The 26,993-nt window shown below is 37.9% G+C and overlaps 1 pseudogene; it reads left to right on the top strand.

Annotated features, from left to right (window-relative positions):
- The first annotated feature begins 5,895 nt into the window (after positions 1–5,895).
- LOC146333273 (uncharacterized) lies at positions 5,896–26,398 on the top strand (annotated as a pseudogene).
- The last annotated feature ends 595 nt before the right edge of the window (positions 26,399–26,993 follow it).

Below are 26,993 nucleotides of genomic sequence, written 5' to 3' on the forward strand. Positions count from 1 at the left end.
GTGCAGCCTCCTTATGCATTCACAAACGCTGAACACTCGCTCACTCGTCAAACGGACATTTAAGACATTGAGAGGCGGGTTAGAATAGACAGTGGCAGATGTCTGTTGTCTCCCCTCCTGTCCTCGTCTCTCATTAGACTCATATAAGTACATAATGACCACAAGTTTGAAGAAACTATGATATGCATTGCCACGCCCCCTCGAAGCTTTGATTATTCACAGGAAATTCAGCCCTACCTATATGACCAATTATCTTCAAAACTAATGACATTCCCATGAGCCTCAGTTGTACTTATTAGCACAGATGTTAGCATTTAGCTGCAAACACCACTGTGTTTGGGCATTGATTGATGGGCCACTGCAAACATGAGCAGTTTTGATAATGTCCAGTCAAGATGGATTTATTAATCAAAGCCATACACTACAAGCAAAGGTACTTGGCAAAACTGTATTATTTACCTGTATAGTACTTTCATTTTTGAGCTTTTTGTTGTGTCGCTTAAGTAATTCTTTATTTATTGTTTTCTCCCTCTGTCCGTCTGATCTATTAAATTATTGGTTGGTGTTACAGTTGAGTGTTTCCCAAACTTTTTTCCAAGGAACCCACTTTTGAATGAAAAATCATCACAACCCAAGACCTAATCAATAAATCTTGCTAAAACTTAATTTTTGCATAAATGAACATTCCTCACCATTTTCACTTACATTTCTGCATCACCATATACTATCTAGACAAGAGCTGCAACAATAAATCGATTATTGAATTAAACAGCAACTATCTTCATAATCAAGTCATTTTTAAAGAAAAAAAAGGCAAAATTCTCTGATTTCAGCTTTTCACATGTGAGTATTTTCCAGTTCCTTTACTCCTCTCTGATAGTAACTGAATATCTTTGGGCTGTGGATAAAACGAGCCATGTCATCTTGGACTTTGCGAAACAATGATCAATATTTTCTGACATTTTATTGACCAAAACAACTAACTGATTAATGGAAAAATGACTGCCAGGTTGATCGCTAGTTGAAAAATAGTTCCAAAACAGGTGGAGGCGTGCTTTCATGGATAAAACTGCTGCCAGATCAATATTTTTGACCAACAACTAATTGATCAGTCATGAATATACAGATTGATGAGCAACAAATTATTTTGCAGCCCTAATCTTGATGCATGTTATTGCAAACATATACACACGTTAACAGGACATCTGATTGGTTTTATTTCCTCTCACCAGGAAAACAATATGGAACATTTTTGATGACTGAATTATAAGAATATAATTAAGATACTGCTAAATTTCTTCCGTAGTCTTTTTATTTATTTGGTGACCCAAATAAATTCTCCTGTGTCCCACCTGTGGGTCCGGACCCAGTGTTTGCAAACGACTGTTATAGTGTATTGAATATGAAATCCATGTTGTCTGGTGATGTGTGTGATTGGACCCAGGAAGACCTAATTTGATTAAGCTAATGGGAATCTTAATAAATGCAATTAAATTTTAATTTATGATTCAAATAAGCAGGTTTATCATTATTCCGCACTGAATGCTTTCTTTTTCGTGGTTTGATTAGGACCTTTCATCTCATGTCACCTTCCATTTTCCTCACAAAGTCTCCCTCAGCCAGGCATCATCACTTGGACCTAATGAGTGCTTCAGGTCAACTACATGTTCACAGTATAAACATCATTTTTTAAAAACATGATTGTCTCTCACACAGTATCCCAGCATACCAAAAAGCTCTCTCCAATGTTGGATGATAATTTAGCACTATACCACGCCCTAATGATTATTGATGTGTATTATCATTGAATGAAATGTGCTTAGTGTGCTTGAAATTGAATTGGGAGGCGTGCATTTGCTTTGACGCCGCAGGGCAAATACCAAGAATCATTAGACGCGCTTCTTAGATAAAAACGTAAAATCTCTTCTGCTGCAGATTCAGCTCCCTCTGGCTGATAGAGAGCCCTTATTAGGAAAATGCTGTCTGACTTGTTCCCTCGCTCCGCTGTACAATTATTTCCACGAATACGAGAAACAAAACACACAACAATGAACGTGGAGAACAGCTTCGAGTCAGAGAATCTGAGGAGGGAATCTTCAGTCATTCATGAAGAGTGTCAGGTGAATCACTGACACAGACAAATTTGACTTCAGTCACCTGCTTTAGTATAAATTTAAATAAAGCAAAAGGATTCATGAATGTAGGAATACATTAACATTATGTGAATGTTGCAAATGAGCCTCAGCCCTTAACGACAAGCTTTTATCACAGAAAACCTGCTTCTGTTTGTTATACCTCTGGGCCTGCTGTTTAAAATCAGTCATATTAAAGACTATTAAATAAGATATGGCGCTTTGTTCTCAGCCCTCATTGGTTATCAGATTGGGTCGTTTTGCTATCTTAGCTTAGCTGCAGTGCTGTATTATAAACACATGCTATTATTTAACCCTTGTGTGGTGTTCATGTTCTGGTCACTCAGCCAATGTTTGCATTTTAGGGGCTCTTACATCAATACAGCCACAACCGTTTATGCAAAAATACTTAAGAGATGTTTATTTATCTAGAATCTAACCAATATAGATAGCATATATAGTTAATATTTCACATATACCTCTGTTAGATCACATTTTTCAATAAAAGTGGTATTTGTTTTTTCTGCTAAAATGTAATAATAATTTAAAAAATCAATTCTAATAAAGATATGGGTGAAAAAAACCTTGAACAAATATAAACATGTATGTATGTAATATAAATGTTTCATGGGGTGTACAATGTGCACTCATTAAAAATGTGTTCTTTTATTTGTTCTTCACAGAAGATGAGCCGAGGCCGATGAGTCTCAGGCTGAAAAAAAAATAGCTAATCGCATAATTTTTCTTTTAGTAAACAACGAAAAGTCCCACAGACCCGAACGCCACACAAGGGTTAAGATACTTGTTATTGATTCCCACCTGATGTCAAATATCAGATTCAGAAGGCGCGAGCAGGATGCAACAGTTTTTGCCACAAAATCTATTACAACAGTGGTTATCAACTTAAAATAAAATAAAAATAAAATGATGTGTTTTTTCTTCTGCACAAAATGGTCCGACTGCATGCCGCCTTCTTTTAGTCAAGAGGAACAGACTGTTATAATGGAGAGCTATGAGAATATAATACAGCAAGAAACTGTTGCCGCAAATTAGCCCAAGAGAGGAATGCTGGCAGAAAATTACTAATCGACTCAATGCACTCTGTACGCCTCCTGTTTATTTCTAACTGACAACTGCACATTTATAGAGCTCTTAAACTTTAAAGTTGATACAGCATATTTAACCATTATACTCAAGAACTGCATTTAAGCCTGACACTGTCTCATAATAAAAGATACGTGGAAATCTCTTTCATTTTTAGCCAAATCAAAGTGAAATTAATTTTATTGATTGAATGTAGTCCGTGATAAATACACATAGACTAATCAATTTTTCTAATAGGTGTTTTGAGCTGCAACACCAGCAGCATAAAACAGACTTGGCAGCAAATCAGGATCAAGCATCAAATCAGTCAAAGTGGTCTAGCAGCTGTCGCCTCCATCGTTCTTTCAGTGTGTGGATGACATGCCGTACAAAATTTAAAATGTTAATATGAACTGAATCAAATGGGGAAAAAAATTATTTTCTCAATCACTACCACTCCTTGCTTGTAGGTTACCGTAGCATCACGATGCATACAGTTTGTGCTGCTGTAATTACATTACAGGCCTTCGTTCTGTGATATTACTAACGTGCAGCTCAGCAACTCTGCATGACATATTCCCTCAGCTGAGAATCTATATGCCTCATAAGGAATAAAAGAAAATGAATAAGTGATTTTTACGGCCTGTAATACAAAACTGTGGACGAAGCCTCCTCTGGAGCAGGGTAGGTGTGCAGCATAATTTACCATGGTGATCTAGCCAGGTTAAAAAAGAGCCACCTGTGTGACTTTGAAAACTGTTCCTTTAGACTCAGTACACCTCACTAATCCATGAATCTCTGTCTGTAGTACTCCTCTCTGGTAGAACAAGTGTTTCTCTGGAAATGGTGCTAATGAGAGCATGAGACTGAACCAAAAGTTAGCTAAGAATCTGAGTTTGTGACTACAAGTGATTCCTTTCATACTGCACATAGTCTTGTCAGCCACTGTTAATGTAAAATTATTGATAAAAACAACTTTAAAGTGTGTGACAGTCCCGTTCTCCCAGACTTTAATTAACTTAAACACTGCAGAATATTAAAACATTAACAAAAGATGTTGTGAAGCAGCATGGGATCATGGGAGTTGTTTTCTGCACTTTTAAACAACCACCATACCTGATGACGTGACGTGATTTAGGCAGAAATCATGAGGTGAGCTGAGGTAATATTAAAATTTTATTCACCTTGCTTCCCTTCTCACCCCCCAACATATTTCCCGGAAGTTACAGCAAGTAGCTAGCAAAAGCTAGCAGGAAACGCACTGCTACCTTGATAAACAACATATTTTTCTGCTTTTATATATTCTTTAAACATTTGGGATAATGTAAGTACACAATTAACAACATATATCAAGCATTTTTAGACATTTTAATGCATTTTTGAAGGCTTTAACATTAGCCAGTGTGTTGCAGGTGTACTCAAAGTCTTTGTGCCCAAGGCACATCAAAGTGTAAGTGAGAATCTCAAGGCATACCTGCCTTTTAACAGTCTCTATAACCAGCCTAACCAGTGGAGCCAATGAGCAGCCAATCAGAGTGCGGGTGGAGAAAAAAATAGATGTCAATTAATCAGAGCCTTTGATGTGTAACACTGTGCAATCTGCACAAAGTCTGAAAACTTGGGTTCACTTTGACAGAAGGTTTTTAAGGGAATTTCTTTTTAGGGTACAGACTTTGCTTCTGTGTTGTGAAATGAGTGAATACAAAGTAAAGATATAGTGAATGACAAATTCATTCCTAACATTTTATATAGCTGTATATTGATAGAATTGTAACTGTTATTACTGCACACATTACATTTTTGGGTTATTCTTCTTATTTAAGTTGCTGTGTTAATTTTGTGTTTCTTAATAAGCAGTACACTGTGCTGGGTACATTATATATATATCTACGCAGTAAGATTTTCACAGCATTATTATGTACTTTCAGAAGTTAGTGGTAAATTATTATTTCATTGTCATTTAAAGTACTTTAAATATTATTCAATTTATATATTTTCATGTTTAGTATTTGAGTAGATGCATCATGTCCCCTTTACTATGAGTTATTTGGTTCCTCCCTACCTTTGTTTTGTGGGGACAGGTATGAGTGTTACAGAGGAAGGTGCCATGTGCAAAACATCATGTTGGGGGGGTTACATAACCCCTGTGTTGGATGTGTTAGTACTGCCTTGGCGTTTTGGTGATCATTAAACGAAGGGAAAAGAAGAAAAGTTATAGCCCGCGTATTACCCACAGCCCGGAAGAGCCTGTGAACACAGACAACCAAGAAAAGAGGGTTACATAATATAGGGTTGTCAGAAAATCCCATGGTACACCAGTGTGATATGTCTCTTATTTTATTTTATTTTTTTGTGGAGGGGGGGCTTACAGTATGATTGGCACACTGAGGAGTGTGCAATGTAATAATACAATCAGATATGTTTGTATTCAATTGCTGTTCTGCTTTTATCAAACTAGATCTTTGTATTTTCTAAGAAAACAGGTTAAAAGTTATAGTAGCATCACATTCATCAATTTAATACCATTTTATTTAGCTATAACTTCTTGTCCTTTTTGCTCCACTAACTATACTCTACCATAAATGTTAATGTGCAATCAATTGGGGGATTTTATGGATTTTTTGATGCTTCACTGGCTCACCGATGCAGCAGCCCACTGGGATTTGTCACAGTATGCCAGATGGCCAGTACACCACTGTATACATATGCAGTGTATTTTATTTAATTCTAGCTAGTCTGTGTGCTATTTGTTATTTTACACCAGGGTACATGCATGCTGTAACTCATTTTAATGCATTCTATTTGTGCATCATTGGTGTGCTGTGTAATCCTCCTGTTTGCTCTCTACTTTACATTTCATACTTTTGCAGCACCTACCAGAGAGATCATTAAAATTCTATCTTTAAGTTTCACCTTATCTTTTAGCAGTGTAAGGTGCAGACACGATCATGTAAGATGAGTCCTTTCTTGTTCCCCTACTGCACCCTACAGTACACCGTCCACATCAGCATGCTCCTCTGCTGCTGTGTCTCTCGTTGACCACAGACGACCTCATCATGTCTCCAGTCCCAGGTGAACTGGAGCAGCTGACTTACTCTGAGGGCTGTCAGACTAAAGAGGTTATTGCTCCTAATAGGGAAGCTTGCATGGCAGACAAATAGTACAACACATGACCCCAATAAAACACAGAGACATACGATTCGCTGAGAACGTCTAGTGGTAAAATCTCTTGTTTTTCCTGTAGTGAATATCCCACTTTCCTCGCCAGGAGAGCACAGCGCGGCTTCACAACCAGGGCGTCAAACAGGAGGAGTGATCTGCTCCCCGTGTGTCTGACTTCTCACCGCGGAGGTCAGAGGTCGGACACATATAAGCTGCGTTCTGTTTCGTGGTGCACATGAACAGTCCATGCTGCTCCCTGCTCAGGGAACGTCAGTTAAGAGAACCTCCCTTGACAAAATGCCTCTATTTAGAACGACCTGCAACATCACCAACGCAGACATGACTCCACTATTCGACTATTAGTCTGTTAATGTCCAACACCTGGGTACCTTCTGCTGCAACTGTGAACATTGAAATACTGCATGAACAAAACAAACAAAACAAAAACTGATAAACTTATTCTACTGAAATGTATGCAAATAAATAAATAAATAAATAATTTGATTAATTAACAAGATGCACAATGTCATTTACAGACTATTGTTGTGTATTTCTATGTTGTCTTTGATAATTATGACTGCAACCTTAGTTACAACAATACCTATAATAATGTTAACTATATAAAAAAAATATTCAAAATATATATACAAAATATTAATTAAATTAGAAGAATAAATATAAAAATATCTAGGAGATATGAGACTTCTGTGTGATTTCCATTGTTTGATATTGATGCAATGACTGATGGGTAATCTTGCTCATCAAGTTCCTGCAAAGTGAAGAGCTGGGCTGAGTTCCAATCGACTATACTGCGAAGTGAACTGCAAAGGGTATTCAACCATGTTAAGTATGATTCCAGACTGTAGGGATTAGAGACATACACTTAATCACAATTGCAATAAATATGCAGTGTGGCCGAGGGCAATATTCAAAGTGCAGAACCAGAACCAAATCTTTTTTTTTTTTTTTTTTTTGTGAAAAAAAAAGCAGCATTGTAATGAGGTACTGTGGCGCAGCGAAGACGACCCAGCTTAAAATTCTTGTTCTCCAGATGAAAAAAAATATGTTTGTTTGGTTCAGACCTCAACAAGTATCACATCAATACGATTTTGTTTGTTTGCTTTTTTTGGTGAATATGAAAATTGTAATGCAAAACTAACTGATTATTTTCATTAATCGTATCACATATCTCAATCACAATTTCAGCCCTAGTAAGGAGTGAACTGTGTTGGGAAGAAGTGGACAATGGGTCTTCACTTTGATGGGAAGCTGACAAGCAAGATTACCCATAAGCCATTGTGCCAAAATGATGAATTTAACTAATTAAAATTTGATTATTATAATAATATATATAGAGAGAGATTATAATTTGATGCTAATGTTTAATTTAATCAAATACTTAATTTAATATGATTAGATTTTATACTTTTATATAGTTTATATATGTCTGTACATATGGTCATTGTAACTTACATAACAATCATAATTATTAAGGATGTCATAATATAAATATAACAATAGTTTGTACATTATAAATCTAAAAAATAGCAAATCAATCAAATCACATTTATCCATAACTTATATAGCCTATATTTTAATAGAATGGGTTTTGTAATGTATCAGTTTTTGCTTTGTTTGTTTTGTTTCACTCAATAGTTTGTTTCAGTCCATAGTTGCAGCAAAAGGTCCCGGGGTGTTTTATGTTAACAGGTAAATGACCGGAGGAATGACGTCTGCGTTGGAGATGTAGCAGTGTGTTCTGAATGGAGGAATTTTGTCAAGTTCCCTTCCTGAGCAGGAAGCAGAGAGGGAGGAGTACAGTTTAAGTACACGGTGGATCGAAACACAGCCCTGTTGTTCAGGTGTTCCCTCCACAGTTCACAGTTCCCTTTGAACTGAGCATGTTTCACTCCCTACGGTTTGGATTCTTACTCAACATGGCTGAATGCCCTGTACCGTCCACTCTGCGGGGAACTACCAGGCATCCGGAACGCACCTACAGTCTTCCCTCAGTGACTGTGAGGCCTTATCCACCTCACTATTGTTTGCTCGCTCACATGGAGGGTTCACCGTATTATTCATGATGACGTGGATGCGGGCATCCCACAGTTTGTACCACCTGTTTATTTATAGCCTTATTGTATTGAAGAGTGGCCCCCCACAGCTGTGAATGTGTGTGTATGTGTGTGTGTAGGGGGGGGAGATCAGCATGGGAAAGGTCTAAGCAATGTGTTCAAGACACGCACACACCCACACACAATGCAAACATCTGTGTGTGCCAACACATAAATGCAGCATGAATAAAAAATGACGTGGTGAACACATTTGCATGCATACTTTGTATCTATACATTCACTTAGAAAAAACCTATGCTTCTCTTGTAATAAACATTTTAAAAAATGTTCATTTAAACTGCTGTGTGGCAATTTTCATTTGGTTTCTGTTACTTAAGTATTCAATCAATGTACCTCCACTATCACGTCAGTGGTGCTCCATTTATAACTCACAATAACTTTTATTATTACTTTCCAATCAGCTAGCATACTTTTTTCATTTACTTTGGCAGAGTTGATAAGGTCCTCTGCTTATTGCACCTTGCCAACTACTGATTTCATGCATCTAATATAACACTACATCTGACAATAACTGATTTATAGTCTGTGTAACGGAAAAAGGGAGTTTATTTCTGCTAAACACATTATACATGTTATGAAAAAATAGCTGTAAATGTGGAAAGACTAAACTATGTAGAACTGAATTGTGGTGTTAGCCAAGTAAACTGCTGTTCACAATTTCTGTGTTCAGGATTTTTTGGGCTGACCTGAAACATGGCTCTGTGACATGTTGGGGCCACGGTCCCCAAACAGTACTGGACCTTCTCCATCCAAACTTGAGCCTAGCAACTGTAAAGAGGTGGATAAACTGTTCATATACATCTCTGGATTAAACACACAGTTTCCTTAAATTCTTCACAATAAAAGTCCTGTGTGGTTTAACAGTTTTATTATGAAACAGCATAAACAGGAAAAGTTGGGGGTTTTATCAGCAGACTTAATAAAACTCCAACACAGCTGAACACAAATATTAAACAGCAAAATAATGCAGATACCTGAAAGTTCAAACCATGACAGAGGAGAGAAAGTACATTTCAAAAGATAAAGATTCTGTTAGAAGCTACACAAGTACTGAGAGCTGAACATAAAAAGACTTTTATAAGGCTCGAGGGTTGGCTGTGGCCCACGAGATGTGGACCAGGCTGGCTTTGGCCCCACTCCACAGTAGGTACCTCTTGGGCATAACTCAGCGCAGTGAAAGTAATGACTGAAATGCAGTGTGGCACAGTACAGTTTGGCTCGGAACGGCCAAAACACCGGTGGAAAAGGCCCATCTATAAGCCTGACACACCAACAACACTGCTTTACTGTATCTTTAATCTTTTATACATATGATTTTAACTTTATGATAAATTACACTGTTTTCAAGTAGTAGTTATATACAGAATTAAGGAAGTGTATGGTAAGAGAATAGTGCTCTTATATTTAAGTGTGACCATAATTAAGCTTGAAATTAAATTCTCTGAACATGTGAATAGAACATTTTGAACATTATCACTTCAAATGGTTATTAAATTCGATCCAATTCATAATGAGTACATTTTAATCATCCAGATTGTTATTTACCATAAACATTGCGACCCTCTGATACTTCCTTCAGGTACAGTAAGCTTCTCCAGCTGTTAGAGACTCAAGTTTGCATCCACATCAAAGCTTTTATTGTTATGCAACTAAGACAATAATGTAAATAGGGCAGAGCCCATGTAAACAATACACTGTGGCTCTATTAATGCAGGTATGCTCTTAATCATTTTACGGATAAATCACACGTGTACACTTTGATTCATGTTTATGTTACCATTTAGGACATGTGTTGACTAACTAAAACACCTATCCAAGGGAAACCAAAAGTAAACTGAAAGCTGTTCTTGAACCATTTGGAGTACATGCACGTTATTGATCTCTTTTGAAAGGTGACACTCTCAGGTTTTCTAAAAATTGCTGGAAGTTCTACTGTCATTGAGCAATATAAATCTAAACACAGTGAAGCAGAAGGTTTTTGTGTCTGCTTGAATCATTTTCTTTTCTCTCTTTCTTTCTTTCTTTTTTTTTTTTAACAAAAATATCCTTGCAGATAACTGCTTTGCTGGAAACATATTGGGGCCATAGAATTTAGCCTTGCCTGATCTCAGGTTCAAATACAATAACAACAGCACAGAAAATCAATTTTACACATTTTAAAGGGTATGTCTAAGTCTAAGCATAAATACAATATAATGACTTTTCCCTTCTTGAAACTATGCTTTCAAACAAGTGCTATGGTGGAAAAGCAGTTCATATAAAAAGCAACTCACAGCAAACTATCTAAATTTTCCTCTTCTGGCTTTGTATTACATACAAAAACTGCACATTGTCATTTTCCTGATTTCAATGGATATGCAGAGTGCCAGTCATCCACACAATCTGTTCCAGCTGGCTCTGTCTTTACATGGGTGAAGACAGGCAGACACTTCCTTTCAGCGGGAACTCTCATTGGCCATTAGGGGCTGTGGACAGGACGTTGAACCTCCTATTGGCTCAGATGAGGTGTCAATCAAAAGGCCAGGCTGCAGCAGCCATCTTTTGACACCAAGATATTGCTTCTATCTTTACCCAGATAAGGCATTGCCGCTCAGCCTTGCCTTCAAATTTTTCCCTGTGGCTACTCACAGGATTGCAGCAAATAATTCAATAAAAGATTTTTCCCCATAAGCCACCATTATAAAAGAGACATCTGCAAAACCGTCGACAGGAAACCTCGACTCTTTCTATCATAGATTGTTGATCCATCAAAGTCGTATATCTGTAAAACTTTCCTCAAGCCGAGAAAAAGGGCTTAAAAATCTGTGACATCATCACAATGTCAAGCCTATGGGCTGAGCAGGAACTCGCGGGTGGGGGAAAGAGAAGACACTACTGCGCATATTCAGTAGGCCATATATCTGGGAAGTAAACTTTTTTGGCTTATGTGCCAGGCACATTGGACTGAACAGGTGAACAGGCTAGTTTATTAAAATATATCTATGAACTGCATGCAAACTCAAGACACAGACAGATCTAATTGGAGAATTACAACTTCTGCTGGCTCGTTTGTGACATTTGTGGGCATTTATCCATGGCAATGTGTGTTCTGGACTAAATACTTTACTGGATTGCTTTGACTTGACAAGTCTTGATTGGTGTAGCATTGTTTTTAATCGCATCATGAAATGGTTGTTTTAGATTGAAACACAAGGATCTCAGCACAACGTTAAGTCACATGATTACATGTTTACATAATAGCTCTATGCTTTGATTTAAAGCAAGAAACAGGAAAGTATTTTCACTCTTGTCCCATCCCACCTCCACAAAAATAATCCAGTTCCATTCCAATACCATGACAGAACAAAAATAAAATTCTGGGGGAAGGGCTCCTGTCTCATCCCATTCCTGTCAATCCACAATCAAGTGCATGCAAAAAAAAAAAAAATGACCTATTGGTTTTATGATTCCTACTCTTGCCTGCTTCCATTGACTTTTTTTCTTGCACCGTCCCAGTTCTCTGATCAATAGTGAAACTGACTCTCATCCCAAGGGAATCTCATAGGAATCCAGTGAAATGTCAGCCTCTACTTTGATGGATGTGAGCAGGAGAGTAAACATCTGCTGACTGGTTCATGCAGTTTGTGGGTATTTATCAATGGAGATAGTGTGTTTTAATTTGAATATGATACAGAATTGGATTGACTGGACACTTAATTCAATTTTATTTGTATCCAGCAAAACCATAATGAAGTTATCTCAGCACACCATTAGAGCGGGTCTAGACCATACTCATTAAAAAACCAATTGTCCCCACCACACTTTGCCAGTGTTAACAAGACCGTTTGTGTCAAAATATTATCAATGAGTAGGTTACTATAAGTCTTCAAATGTGAGTTGCTCTAATTTTTTAATAGTGTGTGTGCTTGTATCTCGAAATGGTTGCTGTTGGTCAGAACATAAAATCTCAGCTTTGTAATAAGTATTTCACATGTGTACATGTTTACATAGTATCAGGAAGTATTACATATGCACATGCATTACATTACTGTATGTGGGGCTTGAGGAGCATTATTATCTACCAATGCTCTATCTGTATCCAAAACTACAAATGCATTTTCCAAGTGTTCTGCAGTTACATATGCCTCCTCCAGTGTGTTTGTTTGTTTTACCCAACTTTTGAAAAATACAGCCACTTGTGTGCAGAAACACACTGGCTTTGTTTTGTCATCTAGAAACAGCAAGTTGCATAAACAGCTGCATTAGTCATCTCCGGTTTTATAATAAGTTGCTGAAAATAGCTACAGACACAAAAAATTTAATTGCAATATCTGGCAGCAGCAAACAACATGTGTGGTTCAATCAGCTCAATGTGAAATGAGAACAGGACACAAAGTCCATTTTAGTTTTTTTCAGATATTAAAAAACTAGGCCTAAATATTCATGTTTTGAAATCATGACAATTTCATGAAAAAGAAATGATGTACAATAGTTCCTGATGTGAGATGATTCCCTCTGCTGCAGGTTTTTATGGTTCTGATGCAGGTCAAGTTCAACTAAATCTCAGCAAAAAATGGCATAACAATTTGTTTAGTTAAAAAAAAACTAAATTGACATGATAGTGGGTGATACAAAGAGCACAGTAACAGTAAGACGGCTGCAGGTCATTTTGAAATCCTCATAAAAAACTGGTTGGGTTCTATTTGGCTATTTTAGAAATATATATAAATATATTTATTTGAACAACTTGCATAGTGAAATATTTGTAATCCTGACTGTGATTGGTGTGACCATGAACTGAAAATATTTTCAGCCTCAAAAAGATGACAGTATTGCAACAGCAGAACTTGTGCCCACTCTTAAAAGAGCAACTTGTAGAATATGGCCAGAATGAAGAGAGAGTATTGTATGGGTCCTCTTTTACAAACACACCCCAGCCTGCATGTACAAAACTGAGGACCAGAACTGACCCATTAGCCCAAATTATTTCCAGGTCAACCCGCCCAGAACCTAAGCAGAACATAAGCCCCGCGACTCGACCACAGGTCCGCATCCGTGATTGAACACACATGCACAGTCGCACACTTGTCTCTCAGCATCTGCGCTCCTGCAGCAGTCGATGTGTTTCCATAGTGACGACAAGCCTCACTTGTGGCTATCAAAAGCTAATAGCAGCTAATAGTAAAGCTGATAGAGTTTCACAACAAAATCCAGGCAGCGATTAGGCTTGAAATGACTGTATTAGCGAATATAAATGTTACAAAACACTGCACAGTCTTTTTCATTTCTGATCTCTCCAGGGGGAAAAAAACATATTATTGTACTAAATGTGTTAGATAATTGTTCTCACCTGCTGCCTGCCCGCTATTAGCTCTATTTTTCCCGCTACACACTGTTTTTACCTGGGTACCCAACCCGCTGCGGGACTCTAAAGTGGACATTATCAGTAGAAAGCTAAGAAGTAACAGCTGACGTTATGTAACAAACAACTATGTCTTGCGTTGCAGAGATAGCTACTGACGTTAGCCTAGTAACCAGCTAGCCTGTCCTGTCTACTGCTTAATACAACTTTGTGCCTCAAGAGTTAGTCGTCCAATCCCCCTGTAGTTTCAGCTGAGAGACATAGTGGTGAGGTTGCTACTTTTACAAGCTCCTCCTCCTATTGTATGTAAACCACACTTCTAATTCTGGACTTTTTCTGAGCGAAGGTTCAAAAAACAAGCTTCAAACTCAACAGAAACAAAACAAAACTCACCTAAAAGTCTCGGTTTGACTTTCCACTGTTCAGCTATCACCAGCTCTGGCTTGGTTGAAAGTAAATCCTCTCTGATGCCCCACATCCGTCTCACTCCTCCCTACATCATATCTCGACTGTCTTTTGTAGAACAAACAGTGCTAGTTTTGAAATTGTGATGTGTTAAATAATTTATATTGAAAGAATATTTGGCTAATAATAATTATTTAGTTTAAGTGCCTACTTTTACAATTAGTTAATTAATTAATTAATACATATATTATCACTATACGTTTTTCATTGGTATACTTGTTGCTTTTCCATTTTCTTGTTGCATTTATAGTTTTCCTGCATATGCCATATATTCTTTATCCTGATGAATCATATTAACTTTTCTGCTGTTTCAAGCATTTTTTCCTATGTCTGATGAATACCTACTTCAAAATCCAAACCACTATATGACCATTATTCTATGGAATTAAGTATGTCAGGTTAAATGAAGAAGTTGAGGACAAAGACATCCTGCCTGCGATAAACTTTCTTTAGGACACAGTCTTAAACAATAACATGTCTTTTACGTGACTGGTGGTTTTAAAAAAAAGTTTGCGAAGGGCTTTATTCCGGAGGAGCATTGACTGTCGTGCGTGTCAAACAAGGTCAGAGGACTTGGTCGCTCTTGTCTACATGTGTTCTGTGGGTTTCAAACTGTTCCTGCTGGTCTCCTGTAGGAGGTGTTGTTGCTGTGTAGGCCGCCGGGGTGGCTGCCATAATCCATTTGGTTCCTGTACGGTCAGAGTGACAGCTGTGTCTGCACTCCTGCATGTTCAAGGTGGGCATACGTCTTTGACAAGGATGTACTTTGTCTCCCCTCCTGTTGTGATGTTCACAGTGTGCAATAGTTTAGGCTTACGAGGGCTGCATCATTTCAAAGGCTCAGAGAAATTCCTCCCCAGCTCCAGCAAACAACTCATGGAGGTTTGTGTTTCATGTCAGGTTTATTCCACTGTGAGACAGGACTTTACAACTTGGGGAGGTTATCATAGCAGCATTTTTTTATCTTTTGTCCAAATGATAGCGAGGTCAACTGTATAAACACAGCATTTGCACTACAAACTAATCTGTAAGGAATGTGAGCTGACATGCAATTCAGGGTTGCCAGGTCTGTGAGACAAAACCAGTCCAATGGCAAATGGAAACAGGTGCAGAAAAAACAGCTCAACAGCCAATAAAACCCTCACCAGCAGGTGGAGAGCATATGCACATCATATTTTTGTGTATTTATGTGGACATGCCAAGGCTGTGTGAATGTACATGCTGATCTGGAGTCAGTTTGGTAGGGTTTAAGTAGAAATAAAGGATTTTATTTTGAATATCGATGTGTATTTATAGATGTTATTAATGTCATTTGCATGCAAAATAGTTCCAACCAACCAGCAGACAAAAAAATCATCCCACAGCAACACTTCAAAATTATCCTAATTCTGCGGGGAAAAAACACAGACCTGGCAACCCTGATGCAACAGGCCCATATTACTAATATATTCAAGTTGTGGATATATTGAAAAACAATTGAAAAAATAGTTCACCCCAAAATCAAAATGCATCTTTCCCCTGGCAAGTTCTATTCATCCATCTAGATTTGCTGGTGTGTGTTGCAGATTTTTGGAGTTATCGGTCGTACAGACATCTGCCATCTCTCCAATATAATGAAACTAAACACCACTTGGCTAGCTATAAAATCGAGTACCATGGAAAAAATATGGACTGCTTTCTCAGCTTCTTGATGACAGTGTTGTAAGCATTGGTGGGGACTGCCTAAACATACCAGTCTCTGGCCTCAACTTTTGCATTCTGGGAGAAAGTTCTGGTTCAGCCTGGGAGGACTTACTTTTGCAGAACACGTCCGAAGTATTCAGCCGCTGATTTAGGACACGGCTATTCTTCTGATTAGTTTGAGCGTTTACATAACGTCTGTAAGGGAAATCACTGTCAGGCCATCAGCTTGAGAGAGACTCATCTTGTTTATGAGACCAATAAATTACAACAAGAAAATCTGATTTTGTCAGACGTTATGTTATTAATAACAAGGGCACTTGGAGAGCGCAGACCTCCGACGAGGCCAAATGCCTTGTCTCCCAATGTTGACAAAGGTGAAAAATGATTTGTGTATCCGCCTCGTGATTCGGATCCTCTCCAAAATTTGATGAGTTCTTTCTCGGCCACGCTACACCCTTCCACCAAAACCAGTAGCAACAGAGGGGACCATCTCATCATCAAAATCATAACTTTGGTGGATGTAATAAAAATAATTTTATGAAACATCTTTCATAAGTAGAGATGTACTGATTACAATTTCCCTGGCTGATTCTGATTTTCAACTACAGCAAACAGACTACACAAACATTTTTATAACTTAAATTTAATGGAAAAATGAATTATATGCTCATAATAAAACACTGACAATTAAATATATTTTACATTTTCTCCAAAAGGGCTCCGGGTTACTGCCAGGCCATGTTATATTACTGTTTTATGATTTTGTACCAGAGAGAGCACAAACGATGATTTCACAAAAAGCAGATGTGAACAAACTGGAGACTGACGACTGATGCAACAGTTTGCTGGAGTAATGATTCGCAATGACAAAACACAAAAGCAGAAAGTCAGTGTAAAGGAAATTCAGAGTTTTCTTTTTAAGTGTCCATTTGTGACCACATGCATGTTAATATGACTGGTACATAATCGCACATCTGATGCTGACTGGCCGGTTACCAGCCGGTAAAGCTAAAAACCAGTTGGTTCCAGTTACGAGCCAGTATAAAAAAGAATAAAAAAGAACCTAAAACAAAGATACCACAGAAAAGAGTCAAAACGGAAAAAGGTTACACAAGATATACACATACATCTGTATATATAAGATCTAGTCTTTTTGTTGTGCATAATGCATGTGCCTATCTTCAGTAATACATGATGTGTGTTTGTAAATGAGTGGAGGGATAGACACTCCCTCCCCCTCACACACAAGAGTTTGAAATTAGTGACTGGGGGAAGGAGATGTACAGTTTTTTTTTTGTTTTTTTTTTTGTTTTTTTAACATTTATACTCGTACTTTTTTTCCCCTTTCCAATAGTTGGAAAACACATAGTTTGATCACCGGTCTGCTGCTACACCGAGCTGCGTCATCGCACAGGAGGAGCTCTCCACTCCGCTAACGTACTTCTCCAAATACTTTGACAAGGACACCTTTGAGGTCATTGCTCACCAGACACACTTGTATGCATGCAGCATCAACACTGATGCCTGTGAAATCAGGACACTGTGAATGTGGTTAAAGTGAAAATGCCTGCAGTGGAAAACTATTGGGCGACACACTCAAGATACGACAAAGTAGCAGATGTCAATGCAACCCAAGAGATTCAAATGTTTACCCAGGATGCTTCACTTTCAAGATAACGTGTATTCTGCAAGATCTCCTGCTGAACATAAGGCCTGTACTTTACCGTATGAGGAGTAATTGTATGTATGGAAATTGAGAGTGAGAACCAATTCTCATGCTGGTTTCTTACAAAGCTGGAAATCCGCAGGAGTATCTACCCAGCAAACCAAAGAAATGGGGGTTCAAGATCTTTGTGCAAGCTGGTGTGTCTGGCTTTGTGTAATGACTTTATGGTTTACACAAGGAAGTCTTTATTTGAAAGTGTTATCTAGAAAAAGTTTGGGCCAGGTGCAAATGTTGCTCTGCAGCTGTGCCAAACCATCAGAAGCCCCTCAGACTGCGTTGTTTACTTTGACCATTTTTGCACTTCACTGCGTTTGATAACCCATCTAAAAATAAAAAGTCCATGGGCTTCAAAAGTTTGGGTACCATTCAAAAGAAATACCTGATGAGTTTCGACTGCAAGAAGATCAAGACCTCGGGTGAAAATTAAATGGGAGCTTTGACTTTCGTGTAGACAAAACTTTCATTAATTTGGTGACTCAAATAAAATGTCCTGTGACCCACCTAAGGATCCCGACCCAGTCTTTGGAAACAACTGGGATAAATCACTCACTTTAAATGTGTCATGATTAGGGCTCAATTGACCCTTTGCTAAGCCCCACCTTCCTTAGTTACTGTTGCTAAGTTGGCCAAACTTTCCATTCTCGCACTGCATTTATGCAGTTTGGGAGTAATTGAAGTGAAACATGAGGTCTTTGACTCCTTAGAGAAAAACAAACAAAAGCAGCTTGTCATTTCTAGCTGATGACCCTGGGTTTGGTCGGCTAAAATATTAATTCACAGCAGACTTTATAACTGTAGCTGGCTGATGTAAGATACTGCTAACTCCTTGACTTGGCTGAAAAGTCCATTTTAATGTTAACATCTGACACGTTTTAAAACAAGAACCCTGTGAAAGTGTAAATGCTAAAAGACTGAGGCTAAAGTTAGCTTACATCACAGCAAACATTGGTCGGCCAGAAATACACTCATTAACGTGGAAAAAGGAAGCACAGGGACTAGATTAGTGCAGCGGACTTGGAAACAGGTCACCCTGCCAGACAAGCCGGGCTGTGATCATGGAAGATAGCCAGGAAAAGAGCTAAGCTAACGCATCTTAGACCTGAGACAGCGAGCCAGAGTGAGATGCATCGTTGTCGACTCACTTCAATTCTGCACCGCCCCACATCCTCCTCAAACCCCTACAGAACAAATGCAGAGGTATCTAACAAGTTTGACTGGAGGTAAAGTTACTGCAGCTAGTAAGCTAGTGTTAGTTAGACGGACATGCTAACGTTTGCAGCTTACATTAGAGCAGATTAAGACGGAGTTTAATCCATTCCCCACACGTGTGCTCGTGTTTCATGTTTCTGACAGAGTACAGAAAAGACGTCACCATCCAGACTCATGAAACGCCAAGTATCGCTCTTCTCAGAGCCTCCTGCACACCACGTCAACATGTAGAGAAGTGGAAAGCTTGTCAGTTTTAGCCACGGTTGCTAGGCTATGATTGGACAGTTGCTGTTGGAGGTGGGGCTTAGCAAAGGGTCAACTAAGGTGTTGATTGAAATAACTAATATCATAATAATAAAGCTTTCTCTCTTGTGACATCTTTAAATGAATGTTTTGGCTGTTCCTTTTGGGGCTCTGTTATTGACAAGAATGTCTAAGCACACATAGTTAATAAGAGGGACTTTTCACACAGAGTCTCGGGCTCCTGGGCCCTTCAGGCTCGGTAATCCACCCATGCATGTTGCAAGAAATGAAAGCACAACGTAAGAGAAAGAGAGAGCGTGGAGTATTGCGTGTGTGATCTCCATTAGGTCCTCTATTCTGACAGCCGACCAGGATCACTGTGGCCATAAAAGCCCGCAGATAAGGCGGCTGATTTTATACCTAAAAGGTTTTCAATATTTCATTGACGCCAGTGCACACATCACCTGCGGACTCACTATATTTATTTTACATGCCCATTTTGAGCGAGTATGGTTTTTAAAGTGGACGTTGTCATCTGTGAAATGGGTGAGGCAGAGTGCTCTCTGCAAATAGGAACAGATACACGCTGTTGGTTTATTTAGCCATGAGCCCATGAGAAATTAATGAGGACACAAAAACTGCTGTTTTTGTTTTTTGTTTTTTTGTTTTTTACTCAGAATTTCAGCCAAAAAGGGACATGCTGAGAAAATTAACATATATCCTGGTTCAGGCTTCACTTGTCACACCTGTCAGCCAGTTCTGGATAAGGATTTTGATTTTAAAGCTCAGCAGAGACATAAGCCAATGCCCAAAACACAGCAGCACTTCTCATATTACCTCTCTATTCCAAAACATACACTAATTACATGATACTGTTCCATTCACAGTCATCTTTTATATACCCTGTGCTTATAAGAAATGATATTTGGCTCTACAATTATTCACAGATTTTTGTAGAGTAACATCAATTAATTTAGAAACTTCCACAACAATCATGTGCTGCTAACTTTTGGAGAGCTCGGAGACCGACCACACATCCCAGCCCTCCTCACTCCCCGCGGTTTGGCTCGTAATAACACAGTGATTTGATCCTGTGGAGAAAAAGAGGCACAGGCATCTGAATGAGACACTAATTAAGAAATTCAGTCATGTGTGAACGCGGCCATGCTTGTAGCATTCAGATGAAGTCGCTGCTACCTGGACGCCCCCTATCCATCAGATAAAGGTCTGCATCAGAGAGGAGAGGACTGTCACAGTGGAAAGGGATGCTACTGACTGTGGCTACAACTACTGAGAAGAGGAAAAAGGGCAGAGAAGATTTATTAGTTAGATAACACTGACGCAACGGCTTAAAAGTCTCCACTAACAGTGCAATATCACTGCCTGAACAAGTTGAGAACTGGAATGTAAACAAGGCAAAAGATATCAAAGCATGACTGGAAATATATTTAAAAAAAGGCATGAAACAATGAATATTAAGGCTGATAGATTTGTTTCAATTCAATTTGTTGATCTGGTATGGTTAATGACTTCACTTACAGCTCTGTGCTTTTAGCTAAATGCTAATATAAGCATGCTAACATAACACAAGACAATACCAGTGGTGATAAGAGTACTGAAAATTTGCACTCAAGTACAAGTGCTGCTCAATTACAAGTAAAAGTACTGCTGTTAAAAATATACTTAAGTAAAAGTACAAAGTATTCACCGCAAAAATGACTCAGAGTATTAGTTACTTTTAAATGCTGATGACACAATCTCCTCTCCAAACTAAGGTTGCAAATTAACTGCATTAATTGATTGTTGCAAATTGCTAACAATCAATTAATTTTAAGATACAAAACATGTTTTTTCTCCTAATTTTTCTGGGGTTTTTTTGTTTTTTTTGGGGGGGGGGGCATTTATTTCACATTTTAATACTATATTTAATTTTCCTTATTCAACAAATGTGTCCACCAGACAAAATGATGTCAAATGAGGTCCAATGACTGCTATGAATAAATATCCATGAATATGTTTTTAATTGCCAATTAATCGATTAATTGTTAATCATTAACATTGTTACTCCAAATGTGTGCTGCCACAGTGTTTTCTTTCATTTTGCATCCACAGGTTATTGTGTGTTTGTGATCACATCACCTGATTGGCTACTAAATGGCAAATAAAAAGTTTGAAAATTAATTAAAATTGTAATGAGTACTCAACTAATAATCTTTAAAGTAACTAAGTAGATTACATCTTGTAATGAATATTTAAGTAAAAGTACAGACTTGAAAATCTACTCATAAAAGTGAAAGTACCCCAAAAACCTACTTAATTTCAGTAATTTTAGTATTTGTAATTAGTTACTTCTACCCCTGGACAATACTAACATGCTGATGTTTAGCAGAGACGGGTAACATGAAGCAAGTTTAACAAAACGAGGCTCTCTTTGCCACCTTGACAAAACTTAGAGGAGAAGTCTGTAATATATTTACCATAACAACTCGTAAAATGTCCACAATGTATCATCAGAGATCAAGAAAACATGTCATGTTGAAACACTCTGACACTGTGATTATCAACTTTCCTTGTTTAACCAGGTTTTCTTCTTCAGCCTCTGTGCATTCACATTTGACTTTTCTTCTGCACAGAATGGACCGATAGCACGCCGCCTACTTTACTCAAGAGGAAGAGGTTATTATAATACAGAGCTATCATGAATATTAAAAAAAAATATCACTGCAAACCCAACACTATTGCAGCAAATAAGGCAAGAGAGGAATTCTGGCACAATATAACTAATGGGCTCAGTGCACTCTCTCTGCCTCATGTTTATTTCCAACATGACAGCTGCACAGTTCAGAGCTCATGAACTTTAAACTTGATACAACATATTAAAACATTATAATCGAGCTGAATTTAGGACTGACTCTGTCTCATAATGAAGCACACGGGGAAAATTTTGGCCAAATCAAAGTAAAATCAATTTTATTGTTTGAATATTATCTCTGATAAATACCAGTAGACTAATCAGTTTACTAACTGGCATTCTCAGCTGCAGTAACAGACTTGCCAGGTTTAAATAATACACATTTAAATACTTCAGACCAAAGTAGTGGGCCAACACTGCCATGAACAGGAAAATAGCTACACAACAGAGTAGGTTGTTTGCCAGAGAATCCAAAAACAATATAAATGCAGGGGTAGAAGTAACTAATTAAAATACTCAAGTTATTGTAATTGAGTAGTATTTTTTTTTGTTTTTTTTTGGTTTGGTTTTTAAGTCTGTACTTTTACTTGTACTTAAGTATTTATTACACCATGTAATCTAGTTAGTTTCAAAATTATAATGAGTACAGCTGAATTAATGTCCAAACCTTTGGTGGTAATTACAAAGGAACATATTTGAATTTTCTCTGAGTTTACCCGCAAATTACTCCCAAATTTATTTACAATTTCATATATTTGAACTTTCTTCTGAAATTAACTGCAAATGTAATATGTTACTTGGTGGTTACCACCCACTACATGAAAACTGTACTTGCTAATTATCAAATAATTAACCATGAAATCTGGGGTAATCTGGGGGTAATTTCTAAGAAATTTCACATTTATTACTTGGTAATAACCACCTATTTTCCATGAAATTGTGGGACCAAAGTAACTAAAACTCTGAGTAGTATTTGATTATATTAGTAGCATTTAATAGTATTTTTCTAACACCCGTACTTTTACTACTAATTGAGTAATATTTTAGGAATGTAACAGTCTTTCCACCATTGTATTAATGTATATAATCAGTGCAAATTACTGTCAGCAACAGGCTTGGCAGTCTTAACTACATTCCTTAAATAATGTGACATTACATACATGTTTGACGTTGTTAAACTGCTGCGGGTGGAAAATGTTTACTACCAATTGGCATTAAAACAAACATGCCATGTATGTCACGTCCAGAGGGACACTTCATTAAGTTTGCCCTGTCGTTTCACACAGGATTCAAACATGTCTCCTGGGTGACATCCTGTGTTTGAGCCATCCATCCACCACACCACCTCCATATGTGAAACCATTTGCTTACTCTTTATATTATTATATCTATTTATTATGCCCACTAGAGGTTGCAGCCTAACAATAAATGTAAATATCGGTTGTAATAAGCTGCTTGCTTTTCTCATGAGGATATACTGATTACATTTGTTTTATCTAGTCAGCTTTGGTTCCTTGTGCAGCCAAAAATGAAGGAATCTGAACTAAAAGGTCACACCACTCTGATACTCTGACCCTAAAATATATAATGCATAATGAGAGGTATAGAACAGAAGTAGGATTAACAGTAGTCGGATGTTTAGAAATACAACAAGATTGGTTTCAAGAAGATGAGAGGAAGAGATGTTTTTAGAGGAGAATAGGACATCATGTATTTAGTAAAGAAATTTTCCATTTTCCAGTATGTGATGAAAGATAAGGACTCTGCTGCCTGAGGTGGTGTAAACAGAACAAACATCTGCCAGACAGACGCTTGTCTGTGACTGGATGAGATTCATATTAACACAGAGAAGTGAATTCCAATGTTTTAACTTCATATCAGTGAGCAGGCTCGGTGTTTGGCTCAAGGACACCTACACTGTTATTGAAAGACGCCTGTGGGTATTGAACCTTTAACATTTCATTTACACCGGTTTTCTACAGCGCGACTCTGTATGACTGAAAGACATATTACTTTGTGGTTGTTTCAAACCTGTGACTTTGAGCTAAATACGATATTTGTTCTGTGTATCTCAAAGAAAGCAGTCCCACTGCAACACGCTCTCACTCGCAGACCCTTAAATATGGCAGTTTGGTCAATGGCCCTATGCTTCAAACCATGGTTTGATAACCCCGCAAAGTTCAAGATGGGGGTGCAATGACCCCCCAAACTTAAGGCAAAGCAGGAAAAAGCAGTTGGAAAATTCTCATAGACTTTACATTCCATTGGTGTTTGTAAGGACCACAAACAAAGTCATAGCATATGTTGTATTATTCTTCATATTTAAATTACACAATAAGATGTGGTGTGTTACTGGCCAAGAACACTGAGAGTTTTAATTAGTTAATTAACAAGCACAAGGCAACATGAATTTAATCACTTAATGTAGTTAGTACTGTAACTTGTGGCTCTTCAACAATAGTGTCTGTCACCAGCTCCACGTGGAAAAGATTAAACAATGAGGATGTGTGGGATGCGTGTGCTGTGACATTTGGAATATCAGACAAAATTCCAAGTTAAAGCCCAAAGTTGGATTCATACTTTATTCAAAACACGTTTGGGTAAATACTGGCAGAGATCATTTGACAGATTTACCTTCAACAGTTGGCTGTGGAAAAATGCGCCCCTCACTGCCAAAAGACAGCCAAAAGTTCCCGAAGAATCCAACCAGAATCTCACACCAAGTGAGCAAGAGCTTTTTTTCCAGTTTTGCTTTTCAATTTTGAGTCATCATTAAATTTATTAAGCCAACTTTTTCTGACGTAGGGGTGCGCACGGAGCCAGCCTTCTGCTGGAGTCACAGCCAATGAACGCAAACAGTATATGAAATTCTTCTTCGAAAACAACAATTCACTTGTTTTAATGAATTTAATTTCTTTATAATATGGAGAGCAGCTTGCACAGTTTATATAGTAGTCAGGGTTTGAACCCACAATCCTTCTTGTTAAATATTTGCCTGAAATAGGCTATGACCAGTGTGATGAAGTGTTTGGTATAGCCGAAATCTTAAAAACAAGTGGATTTCCCAGCATAGTGAGCTTCTATTTCCATGACAGAAAATGTTTTATTTTGGGGAAAAATATCCCTGTTCCTCATAATATCACATCATCTAATATTACAGAGGCCCACATTTGCGCCCCACTGCCTCACCCCCCAAATGTTTAATCCAAGTCAGCACCCATACTCTCTAGTGTCAGTTTTGCATCTCAGCTGTTTAGGTAACAAAACTACTTGGTCGGGTTTAGGAAAAGATAATGGTTTGGGTTAAAATATTAATGTTAGTCATATAAGTTAGTATATGTAACCGAATAGGTGGGGTAACATGAAAATTAAGTAACATAACTACATTAAGTACGTAAGTTATGTAATGTAGCATATGGAACTATCTTCTGTGTAAAAGTCCTGTTTCTCTGACTCATCCACTCTCTCCATCCACCCTACCTCCTCCATAAAATAGACTTTCTTGCTCTTTACACTACATAACCTGTCTTTGACAGCACATCAAGACATAACATGTCAGAGGGCTGCCTACAGAAATGACACTACAGGTGTACTTAAAGCATCACAGTAGTTTGAGGCATAGTGGCACTGACCGAGCTGCTGTATCTGATGCGCTGGGAGAGAGAACAGGCTGGAAAGGCACGTTTGTTGGTGGTTGTTTCAAACCTGTGACTTACACAAATGTCCTCCTCTAAACACTGCTCTTTTAATTAAAATACTGTAATTGTTTAGTGTATTTTGTTTACTGCATGTCTTCCTCAGTATCTACAAAATGATAGTTATGCCAACAGCTGGTATTACACATTCAAACCGACAATTATAATAATAATAATACTATGCGTAATATAAATGTCTGTACACAGACAGTATATGTTTTTATGTAAACACAGAAAATATGTCTTACATTTATTACTGCATTATGTTCGTTATTGTTGTCATATGTTGTTTATTTCCTTGTTTTATATGTAACTTGAAAGTTTATTCTTGACCTTGAAAATAGCAATTAACTCCAGGTCCATGTTTTAATCTGCAGAGTTTGCTCAGTTTTCATGACAACATACACAAAACACTGTATGTGAATATGTATATTATTTGTGGCAAGTATATTTCATATAATTTATTTCCTTTTTTATTTAAATAAGTCTTCATTATTTTCAAACTCTTACAGTTTTACTGTAGATTAGAGGTTGTGCTGAGCATTAAGGCTGCCTATGTATAAAACCATCTATGTGCTATTCCTGTCTGTCTATGTCTAATGTAACAACCCCAATGCCTCACAGGGATTATTGTTTCATCTAATCTTAAGGGGCTCCAAGCTGATCCACTAAGCTTTTTTTCCCCTCATTGTATTTTAAGCTTTTTAGTGGGAGTTTGATCCATTGGTCTCCAGGTGTTTAGCAGATCTTTACTGACCCAGTCGGCATCGAGGGCGCCAGCGTTTTTAGTAACAGGCCTCACATCTCCGGCAGCGGCAGCCGTCTGGCTTAGCGGGGCTTCTCTCTGTTTGGCTTTTTTATGAGGCAGAAAATGCCTCCACAATGTAACTGTTTTATGATGCATTTCAAGCTTGGCAATGATATGGGGGGGACATTGTATTGGGTACTTGTAAAATCGATGTGCCAGGCCAGACTGGAGCCAGAGCTGATGTTTGGCTGCTCTCTTTGGCCCTCGGAGATCGATAGAATAGAAGATCGTTCATCTAGCAATGCTTTGGTTCATCTAATGTGCCTTAAAGTACAATGGGCGGTCACACTTACACTGCATGTGGGGATCAAACCCTGTTAGCGTAATATTGTCAGTAAAAGCTACTGGAGATCCACTGAAGAGGTCCATTCATGTAGAAATAATGAATACTGAAGGACAATTCTTCACAGGGAGAACAACAAGCAGCATCTTTATGACCTGAGCAATCAACTCAGTGATTGATCAGTGTATTTTCAAGCTGATCGATTGTTAATTTGTTCAATCATGCATTCAGTGACAGACACAGATTTATGCAGATATAGAGATATTTGCGGATGATGCTTCAAGTAATTGACTGACTCTCTTACTGCCTGATTGAGATTTACATGCATAGTTCTGT

This window comes from Lutjanus erythropterus, chromosome 1 (assembly GCF_056507025.1).
Source record: "Lutjanus erythropterus isolate fLutEry1 chromosome 1, fLutEry1.hap2, whole genome shotgun sequence".
Taxonomy (NCBI): domain Eukaryota; kingdom Metazoa; phylum Chordata; class Actinopteri; order Lutjaniformes; family Lutjanidae; genus Lutjanus; species Lutjanus erythropterus.